The sequence below is a fragment of the Lepisosteus platostomus genome, chromosome 13 (assembly GCF_059453375.1).
Source record: "Lepisosteus platostomus isolate fLepPlt1 chromosome 13, fLepPlt1.hap1, whole genome shotgun sequence".
In the NCBI taxonomy this organism is placed as follows: Eukaryota; Metazoa; Chordata; class Actinopteri; order Semionotiformes; family Lepisosteidae; genus Lepisosteus; species Lepisosteus platostomus.
Genome location: NC_142623.1, coordinates 6,444,164 through 6,455,901, shown reverse-complemented (window position 1 = coordinate 6,455,901; position 11,738 = coordinate 6,444,164). Strand labels below are relative to the sequence as shown.

General features: G+C 37.4%; 1 long non-coding RNA gene across 2 annotated transcripts in view; it reads left to right on the top strand.

The window, feature by feature from the left end:
- Positions 1-247: 247 nt before the first annotated feature.
- Positions 248-11,738, top strand: part of LOC148649744 (uncharacterized) — a 265,793-nt gene continuing 254,302 nt past the window's right edge. For both annotated transcript variants that reach the window (XR_015925921.1, XR_015925920.1), the window contains exon 1: positions 248-423. This is a non-coding gene — a long non-coding RNA (uncharacterized LOC148649744). The remainder of the gene's footprint in view (positions 424-11,738) is intronic.

Genomic DNA, 11,738 nt, shown 5'->3' with positions numbered 1-11,738 from the left:
TGAACTTCTGTTATAAACTCATTTTTACTTAATTTGGTCTGAGATGATACCTAAAACAATGTGCCCTGTTCCAAAAGTTATGTTAAAAAGCAGTGACTTATTTTCATCAGAGTATCTTTATTCGCACTGGGAATTTACTGTTTTCTGTACCATCCCCCAAAACAACTATTGACTTTGGGTGGATGTCATTTCAGTTTGCTGCTGCCAGAGTTAGCTTAAACTGTCCACTTTCATATCGGATGGTGTTTTGAGTTGCAAGATTAAATCTTTGGTGCCTCACACTTGCCCTTGTTTATACTGCCGCTTCCTGTTATGCTATACTGTGTTATGTGATTTATTTTTTTATGGATTATTATTTTCTTTACTCCACTGCTTTGCTTTCTGTGTTGCAGTCGTGTGACCCCCTTGGCCAAGACAACATTGGTAAGGAGAATTTGTTCTTAACTAAACTGTCTGGTTAAATAAAAGGATTATCTTTATTTATTCACATCGGCTTTATGTTATAGTGAGCAGGAAGCTATTATCTGCTTGTAAAGGGATTGATTGACTCATCTTCCCTTAAAATTTTCTGTATAGTCTAAAACATGTAGTTCAAGCTTGCATATCTGGGGAGGAACATATGTAACATCATGCAGACAAGAGTGTCTTACAAAAACGTTTTTAAAGTCTAGAGAATGAAAAAATTATCTAGTAACTACATTGTAACCCCAATTTCTTGTAGGAGATATAAGGTCTCATGATCAATCTATAACAGACTTCAGAATATAAGTCCAGAATGGTTAGAGTAAAGATGTAAAATAACCTATTGGCAGTATGTCAGGAATACTTCATTGAGTTCTGGGCATTTCATTATTAAAAGGATACAGATACCTCAGAGGACCTTCAAAGAAAGGCAACTAGCCATGTTTCCAGGCTCTAATGTATGGGATATGAGAAAAGATTGAAAGAGGTAAATCTTTTTAGCTTCAACAGATGGTGGGTCAGGAGAGGCTGATTGAGGTCTTCAAAAACTGGAAAAGAATAAATAATGCTGAATTCAGCAGTAATTTCAAGTTTACAGAGAGTGGACATCTGTGGAAGCCCTTTCAGAGTAGAATCAAAACCGTTGCTAGGAAACACTTTATCATGTAGACCATGGTCAACCGACGCGTACCAAGTCAGTTGTTGGAGTTAAATCCAAAGCATCAAAGCACAGATCTTAGGCTGCAATCAGGTAGAATCATCTGGAATACAGCGGGTTCCTGCTGTCATCTAGCGTGGTCTTATGACGCAGTGTCTGTGTGTCTGTGTGCTCACATGGGTTCTTTTTCAAATGATGAGATCATGAATCATGATTCTTCTTTACTCTTTGTTTATCCATCCATTTTCTAGCTGCTTTATCCAATTAAGTGTCCTAGGGGAGCTGGAGCCTAACCTGGCAAGCAATTGGCACACAGAAATGCCACCTCATGCTCACACCTAGGGCCAGTTTTCCCAGAACCAACATACCTACTTTGGACTGTGGTTGGAAACTGGAGCACCTGGGGGAAACCCACACAAACACAGGAAAACATACAAACTCTACACAGATAGTGTCCCAGGTCCAGGAGTGAACCCAGGGCCCTAGGTCTGCAGGATGGCAATGCTAACCACTGTGCCAGCACGCTGCCCTCCTTTTTTTGTGCTTAAAATTTGAAGTCTCACATTGGATTCATCTCACATCATTAATGTGGTCCTAATGTCTAGGCTTTTTCCTGTCAGTAGCTTCTAAATTGAAATTCAGATCTAAATGTTTCTGAAGCTGATATGGCTAAAGAACTGTGAGTTTGTCTGACAGTGTTTAAAGCATTACATAACTGCAATATTGTTTTCCTGCCGATAAAAGCAAATCTTAAGGAAAACTTAGTTCTGCACCAATCTCACTGTGCAGTCAGGTTTGAATTCTATTGCCTCTGTTGCAGAATTTTTCCTTGGCATGCCTTCATTATGACAAATTGATTAGATTACAGTAAATGCTACAGAAAGCAGAGCACGTTGTAATTTACAGCTGGAGAGAAACTTAAAACAATAGAGGATTAGCATATTCATTTCACAGAAATCAGGTCTGAGACTCCATGCAGTGTGAAGTCATCTGTCTTATTAGATGCGATGTACAAAGAAGTGCCAGCATAGTTGCTTGAAGGAAATGTATTCTTTACTTTTCAGTTTTTCCATTGTAATTACATGATAAATGTTGTTACTTATCATAAAAGTGTTGTAAAAACTCCCCTGTAGTTATAACACACAAGGAGTGTTTATTTTTAATATTTTATTGCTTTACATTAATAGGAGAGTGGGTTCAGGACGTTTAGTAAATGATGTGCTAATTTATCATATATGACATAACTTGTTTAATAATAAGTGGCCAGTTTCGTGCAATGACTGAAATGCTACACATGCATATAAACTTAGTTGTACACCATAATCTCAAGATCTTTGATTATAATACGTAAATGTACTATTACAGCTGTCCATAGGGTGTGTATGCTCAGACAGCAGTGCATGGTCACACTGCAGCAGTCTGAATGCATTATTCACAGAGCTGATAAGGATCAACAGTTTGGCATCTGAAAGAAGCAGGAAGCTGTTATAGCAAAGTAGGCCCACAGTGGCCACAGGCTTCGAATCGCAGTTGAGAGTACAGAGAACTCTACCAGTTCTGAAGTAAAAAAGCAAAGCGTCTGTTTTCTGGATGGGAGTTTGATTTTCAAACAAAGCCAAAAAAAGCGGGCCTGAAAAATTCAGTGTTGCAAAATAATTTGCCTGCCATGGGTCATTTTTCTTGTTAGAATGTTCCACAAAGTCAGGCAAACGATAACATGAAACGTACAGTAAGTGCTGTATATTTCGTAATAATAGCACCGCGCGTTCTGCAGAGCTTCCCTTTCTCAGCTGACACATGTTCTTGTGCAGGGAACCTTGATCAAACAACTGTTAAAAACCAGCATGCATGCACAAGAAAATGACAAAACAGTAGATGGCCTTGTTTAAACATGTGCAAGCGTGTAATTCTCATAGATAAAAAATAAATATCGAAATGTGCAACTAGCGGCCCCCACATGAATGTTCCGTGGCAACAATGTGCCTTTAAAAAAAAAGAATTAGGGCTCAGAATCTCAGCAGTGTTATCAAACATAATGGAACAGGATCTTTTTAGCGTGACAAAAGTAATCAATCAAAGTTGGAGAGTAAACAGAAGCATAAAAAAGAGAAAATAACAATTGGAATGCTCTTTGAAAATTAAATGTTGTTAAAGAAAAAAGATTTTGAAATCAATTAGTTCTCATAATGGGTATTATTCTAAAAGCTCCAGAGACTGCTAAGATGCAGAGGAGAAGTACTGTGTGGAATATTGTGTGTGGAAAGGATGGTTTAAAGTACTCTATATCTAGGTATTTGATACTAGCGTGAGAAGATGTCTATAAATAAACTCGTTACTGTTTTTCAAAAGCTGTTTTGAACATTATATTGCATCACTTATTACAAGGCTTGCTTTCTGTTCCCTCCAAATACCACAATGTGCTTCCTAAAGCTTGTTTTTTGGCTTTGGCAATGATGAATTTGGTTAGTGGTTGCAATCAGTCTTATCCACAAGGACCCAAATCATTATAAAAGTGCCCTCAGGGCAGTTTCCAGTGATGTAACTCTTGAGTTATACATAGATGGACAAATGTAATTGTTTTCCATCTGCTCTTACTGCAGTAATGTAGGGATTCCTTCATGGGATGATGGAGCCACATAATCACAGCTACAGGAAAGGAACTTGCAATGATTATAGCAAATCACATGAATGGTGAAACAACCTAAATGGTCTATGTGTCTATGATAGTGCCATACTAGCGTCATCCAGTGCAGTATTGTCCAAAACTAAGAGAACCAGTAAGTGTACAGGAGGGCAACAGAAGAACAAATTTGTAGGCTTGTAGAATGTTTTAAGTATGAGAGCAAAGACAGTTTACTTTATACTCTTATTTAGCATTGTGGATCTTCTTGCATACCACCTGTAGAGGCGCATAATTCTTGCTAAATTACACCAGATTAGAGATTTTATCATTTTGTGAACATTTTGGCTAAAGTCCCATGTATTTGAGAAGACTGGTAAGTTATTCCAAACCAATGCAACAAGGTGATACAGTAAATAAACCAACTCTCACCTACCTGTATCACCATCTCTTCTGCCATTGTGTTTTTATTTATTTAACTTCCATTCTAATTCCTAAAAATACTTTGTTCTCAATCCATTACAGTGTTGCTCACAAGAGCACTACCTATCCTAATAAGAGTATTTACTGTTAAGCTAAGAGACAGAGTGTGTGTGTGTGTATTGTGCAGGATTTCATTGTGTGTATTTTAAAATCCACCAAGACATTTTTACGATCCAAGAGTTGTTCCTCCCACATTCATATAATGATGCCCCTGTTTATTACAAATTTGTGCATTCGTTTTACTAAGGCTCATTAAACAATCATAAAGTAGTAAAGTGCACACACAGAGAGGGAATGGAATTAGAATGCAAATGTGGCTTAATAGTGAAACAGAACTCTCTGTGGACTAACAGCAACCAGCATATTATAGTTCAGAATTCCTTCCTCCTTCCACGGAATTCTGTTTCTGCACAATTGTGGGAATGGGTACAGTAACTTGCTAGGAGCCAAATTCTAACAGAACTCAAATGGTACCACTTGTATCCTTAACATGCATGCGCACTCTGGGAAAAGAAATAGTGCCCTTGTAGTATAATTAGTTTGTCTTTGGGATTAAAGAGATATTTAATTAATATACAAGGCTATCTGTTTTTCTTCACACTGTAATCAATCTGGGACAGATCGTGTGAGCACAGAACCCAGGTACTGTGGTAATGAATGAGGCGGAGATGCCTTTGAGTTGCCAGTCTTTTCCACTTGGAATGTAATGTTTTAGTACGAATTTGCAACAATAAATGAAAATAAGTGTTTGGATCGCATAATAAAGTTAAAGAAATGAAAGGGCCTTTGTGAATTATGAAAGCTGTTTTCTAAATCTGTTATCTAACGGCCTCTCTTTGTGGCTGAAGTAGTGAAATTGATTGTTTAGAGTGCAGGCTGATCTCCGTAGCTAAAGTCATCTCTGATTTAGAGAATAAGGGTTTCACCATTGTAACTGACTACAGCCTCTTCCTTATCAACAAGTGCAATCATAATCCTAGTACATTGTAATATCAAGGGCATTTGTAACAACTGTTCTGATGAACAAATGTCAAAAGATAAATGCAGGGTTTTCCACTTTAGTTCCCAATGTTGCCCGCTCAAGCGCCCCTCCACCAATCTCAGGCTCAATTTAAAAGATTGTTGTACAGTACCTTAAGAAAAGTACTTGTATGTTAAAGCCAGATCATGTCATTAAATCTGTGCATCTCCTTCTCTGAAGGCTTTGTTTGATAACATTTTGTTTTACTCACTGCAATATGGATCACTTATGGCTCCCCAGGTCTTGGAAACTGCAAGCAGAATTAAAACTAACAGAATATTTTATTCAGCCTTTGTTACCGATTGATGTTCCACAGAGACAAAAAACAAAGAGAAAACCTGGAAAATAGTACTGTATATTGCATTCTATTTTATGTGCAGAACAGAGTGACTTTTGTCATTTGGCTAACAGGAAATAATTCTTAAATGATACCTTATTTAAACTTTTATTGATGAAAAGATAGGTGGCTGAAAGATTGACTTTTAATTCCTTGAACTGTCACTCAAGTTGGAAGAATTAGAGGAAAAAAGCTAAATTTTCCTTCCCTATTAAAGCTCAGGCCCAAGAGCATCAATATGGATGTACATTCAATGAATCAATTCCTTATAGCCCACATGATTTGGGAGATGAAGGGTAAATCCTTAGTCCAGAGAGCCTCTTCATTTGTTTGCCTTAAGGCTTCCACTCCTGTTCTCTCATGCCAGGTAAGCCAGTTGTTTCTGTGCCTGTCAGCAGTCCATTAAGTGAGAGAAGAGGGACTAAATATTGACAATTGAATAACCTTCCCTGACACGTATACATCACAAGTAATCAACCTTAAGGTCATGGCTCTGTGAAGCCACATATATGTTGGCCGTTCAAAATGAATTGGAAAGCTAATACATGGTTGTCAGTAAGACTGATTTATTCCTGAGCAGAGTGATACACACATACGGTACGGTAATAGATATCAAGAGGTGATTTGAAAGAGACCCTTGTTCCCTAACCACATATTACTCCTGACGTTTAACGCTCTTCTGTGGAATATAAGCCTGGCAAATCGGAAAAAATGAGTTGGGAGCAAATTAAGAGCCTGTGCTTCATCCTAAAAATAACTGTGGACGTAATTTACACGTAATTAATTGCACCTGCATTGTATTCTCTTTTCAATCTGCAGTGCCTCTTTACTGATTTCAGTTAGTGCTGCAGGTCAAGCCAAGCAAATGAGATACTACATCTCTGAGAATTCATTTTAACTGATATCTGCAGGGAAGAGACATGAAAACGAACAATATAATAAAAACAGGGAGTTTTAAAAACAGAAGATTATTTAATGGACTGCTTGAAAAGAGTACCTTTTTAAGGCTCATACTGCGAACTTTGCTATACTAGCAAGGTGCACCATGAGCTAAAATGATACTCTTGTAGCTTGGTTGTAATTTCTTGTCACTATTTAAATGCTCTTGTATTTTGTTGCACTAGTCCCCCAGATATAAGTTCAAAAACACCTATCTTGTCTGAGCTGTGTGACAGTGATAAGGGTTTGCACTACGTCAGCTCAAGGGGATTGAAAATGAATTTTTCATAAGGTATGCATATGGTTAAAATTATCTGCAAGCATTAAAAGATTGTTGTTAACAGTCTGAACATTATGCATATGTTGTCCTTGTGCAACCTAGGAAGCACTGTCCAGCACAGGACTGAAATAATAGCAAAGCAGGGCTGTGTACATTAGTGTGTGGCATAGAAAGCCACTTACATTTTAAAGTGTTTTTCTTCCTGAGTTACATACTGTAGAACCATTTGCTTATTGTACTATTTTATAAATAATATTCCCCACTGCATCATCTGTTTTATACAATAGGAACACCAGGTGCACCACTGTAATTGGGGATGTATCTCAGGAGGTAAGCTATATGTTGGGTCTGTGACTAACAGCAGCCCTATTCCTCCCCTATTCTGTAATTATTGAATGCATAAAAAAATGATTCTTCAAACTCCAAAACATATGGTAAACAATTGTTCACCCAGGAGATAAAATATAATAAATAACATACTGTAAATACTCTGGAAAACAGATCTGTTCATAACTCAGAAGTAATATTCTATTTTTTCTGTTCAAATTACCAAGACAAGGTTATTACAGTAGTTTCAAATATTCCCCTATTTTTGTCCTCACATTTTAAAATAACGTTGTATAGCTGTTTCAACCTCCAGTGTCCATTGTGACTCAAGAGCCTTTCTTTCTGGCTCTGGATCAACCCTGAAGGCATGACAAAAGGGCATAAAACTTGTCGGAGTGCACTGCGAAAACTTGAATAGCAAATGTTGTTCCCAAAGGGATACACGAGTTTTAAACTGCTCAAAAATTGCAATCACTTAACCTAAAGGGCTAATAAACAAAATTAAAAAATTCTGTTTTATTCGGTGTAGGCAGCAAAATAGTTAATGTAAACATTGTTAGTCATCATTGCCACAGCTATGCAGGGAGATAGTAGATAATACAGTAGGTTGTAGGTTTGTTGCACTTCATATACTGTACAGTAGATGACAACAGTGGTGTGTTTCAGCCTGAGTGTTCATGACTGTGAGGCAGGTGGGCAAAACCTTTAATTTTCCTTGCTTTCTCTTCCATTATCTCATTGCCCTGCAGTTTTGTGTGTTGTTAATTGTTTGCTATGCGTATTTCCACCTAACTTCATAGAGGCTGTCTTGCACTGGCAGCAACTGCTAATATGGAACTCCATCCAACAGCAGATTGTGTGCAGTACTGGTGCCTGAGGAAGGCACGTTTTCCAGATCTGAAAAAAGATGGATTTGAATGTATCACAGATAAACATCTCCAAATGGTAATATACAGGAGCAAATATCCTCACACTAGCAGAACAGGACCTTGCAGAACTATAACCAGATTAATTATACATTTATCTTTCATCTGATGTTTCAGTTATTCCCTTAAATGTTGTACAATCATAAAGGGAAGAGTGAAATGTCTGCAAAAGGCAGGCAATTGCATTGAAAAGGAATTTTACATAATCCCTTTCATCAGGGGAACAGCACATAATATCATATTTCTGTTTAGAAAACAGAATTGCACTGTTGTGCTGCTTTCAGGTCTGAATGTCTTTTACAGTATTTTTCCATAGGCTATCTGAATACCTTTTGGATTTTGTTTATATTTGTGTGAGTTTAATTCATTACACAGTCAGTTTTAATTTCCTGTACAAATCGTCCTAGTATGTCTGTAGGAAAACATCACTTGATGTAATGAAGGAGAAATAGTGCTGACCAGATGCTTCAGTTTCCTCTGTGTGATCTGGGGGAATAATAACTGAATCAATCTTGATTTTTTGAGGAATGCAACATTATATTACACCAAAAAATGTGATGGTGGCTCTTTTTCAATATGCAATTGAAAGAATTTGGTATTGCTGATATTTTTTTTATTACTTTTTGTAAATTAATCTAATATCACTATACAGTACATAATTTATTTTTAGGGTAAGGTTAAGGTCAGGATTAGAGTTAAGACTAAAGTTAGGATCAGAATCTTTAAATATACTTCTGCTGTGTGCTGATAATAACCTGGCAAGCCATTATGAGCAAATGTATATGGACAATTAAAATCTTTAGTTTTTTATAAGTCACAAGTAATAGAAAAGCACAAAAACATAAATATGACATACTTTGAAGGCTAATGAACAGCCTTGAGTTTTGGATTGCAGGAGATGCCATATAATACATCATTTCATCCGGAAAATTATTACTGCTTTTGTATGATTAAACTGCCTGCATGTTCATTTCTCCATGTTCCCTACTTGTAGTGCAATGAAATGAGCTCAGGCAAACTCAGATTAAATAAAATATTCCGTGTAAGATTATGCCACGTGTGGTATAGCAGGTGACTTTCCAGAATGAATAATGATCGCCACTGCAATGCTCTATTCAAGTCAACAACAATGCGATTTGCGATTTCCTGCAATATCGCCGCCCCCTACAAGAGCAATATCAAATCGTGTCAAAGGTGCAGTTACATTATGATTGTTGAGGGAAAGGGCATTCGATGCTCACAATCTAAAAGTCCGCTTTATTAAAAATCAATTATGAATTAAAGTGTTTGTGTATATTTTGCATTAATAGCCTAAAGATCACTAAGAATTATCCCCTCGGCTACAAAAAAAGCTGAGGAAATGCGCTGTGGCCATCAATGCATCTTGAAAGCCAATTATAGTTATTGAATATCTTGATGCCTAATCATTGACTTCAGCAGACATTGTATTTCTGGACCTGATGGCAGTTTTGTGTCATCCCCCTTCTGTAATAACTGACAGTTCCTCCCATCTTATACTACAGAACTCACGGTGATTATTTTAATTAAATGCAGTGTATTATTCACTAAATTCAATGGCAATGCTTTCTAATTATCTGTTCATATTAGCAGTTCTGTTTCTGAATATGATACCGAGGGATGAGACTGAAACACCAGGCGTGCGCAAGAGTGTTCAGGCTTTGCAAGGTGCCACAGTGAAAGTTAGTCCCTCAATAATTTACAAGTCAGCAAGAACTTTGTCAGTGTGGGCCTGTGCTGCTTATTGGAACCAGCGTGTCTGCTTCACAGTTATACAGAGCATGTCTTGCACTTGGCAGGCTGGCAGAGTGGAAAGGCCTTGGCTGATGAAAACACACTGTGCTCAGATCCCTCATGTGTCTAGAAACACAATGAAATAACACCCAGTTCAAATTCTTTGTACTGCTGTTGGAGTTGACATTTCAGCCTTAAGCGATTTGTCACTTCTTCAAAACAAAAAAATCTGTAAACCCCTTTCCTTCTGTTATGTTTCTTTAGTTTTCTAGAGTTTAAGGAAGTTTACCTTTCAGGCCTTTTGCACGATTCATTTGTTTTTTAAATCTGTAAGTAAAATCACACTATGCACAATGTGAAAGATTGACCCAGAGCTGCACCTGGAGCAGAATTCTGAATAACAAACAAAAATGTATATGACTGTCTGAATGCAATACTGAAGCATAAACACAAGTTTAAAAAAGCGTGGTGCAATCTGTGGTGTGCAATTCAACTGATAAATATATCTACCACAGCATCACTAATAAACTTTAGGGGAAAAATAATTTCTTTGGAGACGTATAGAGCATGTTTAATGAGACAGACCTAGATCTAATTGTCAAGATACAGAGATTTTACTTTTTTCAACGTCATCTGTTACAAACAAGATTTGTTCGAGTCATCCCCCCTGTCAAGAGCAAATACCTTCACTAGAAAGAGGGAACCTTCATATGCTTATGTGTTTTAATGACATTTGTACTTTGGAGTTTTGATTGAGGCCTTGAAATCCTTTTTGAAATGTGTTGACAAAGACATCAACAACATCCATTTCAAATCTCATTCTAAAAGACAGGTGATCTTTGCATGAAGCTTGGGAGTTTATGCAGTCTATGAAGCATTGTTGGTGGTGCTTAAACTCAAGGAGTGAAACCATTCAATTAGTCTGTAGGATATAGATGAACTGCAACATAACATCGTAAACATCACCCCCATCATTAGCTTTTGAATAATAATAATGACAATAAGTACTAGAAGAACACATCTTTGCAGTTTCATGAAATTTGAATGTGAATTTGAATTAATGTTTATCTAAACTGTATCAAGTCTTCATTTCTTTGCACATAGACTCCTTAAAGAGAAAATGAATGCACTTCTCTCATTGTGTTTCTATAGCACCAGCCCCACAGTTAGGAGTACTTCTTCTCTAAGTCTCATACAAGTAAAACGATACCATTATGTGAGAAGTATTAGTTCCTTCGTGCACTGACATGGAAAATGAATGTCCCGATCTGCTGATCTTTGAAACATTTTCTTATTTTGAACACAAAAAATACAGAATGTTTTCTATACAGTAATAATTTGTGAAAGGCTAAGATTTATATTCGGATGCCTCTATTGGAGAGATAGGCCTTCACACAACATGTTAGTTTGGGTTTACCTCTACCGACAATGAGCATGATCATAGAAAGCTTTACCTAGAAGACGATGTCAGTGGTGGCTTTTAGAAGCTCATTAATCCAGGTTCCCAAGATCTTTGTGGGACAAAAACACAATTTCAGATTTGTGTATTATACAAAGATGCCTGCGAACAGAATGGGTTGCCTCTGGCCAAAGCAGTACCTTGCCAAGGAGCAGGTAAGCTAATGGACGCAGATGATTGAAGAGGCCTTTGATGTGGAAGACAAGAAAATGGAGCCAATAAGCCATGAAAAAGAAATCTGAAATGGAAATGGCACATAAATGGAGTGTCTGCCCCAGGCTCGGTGCTGAATTTAAAAACTGGGCGAGGCTCATCGGAGGAGTGTCTGGGGTGGCCTTGATTGCTGCCTCTGGGGCCCTTTTCTCTCTTATGATTCATGACCAGGGATCAGCCCATGTATTAACCCAGTGATTATTCAATAGCCCATGTGAATTCAGACAAGAGCTCCCCTCCTCTAGAGTTTAGGACACTCTG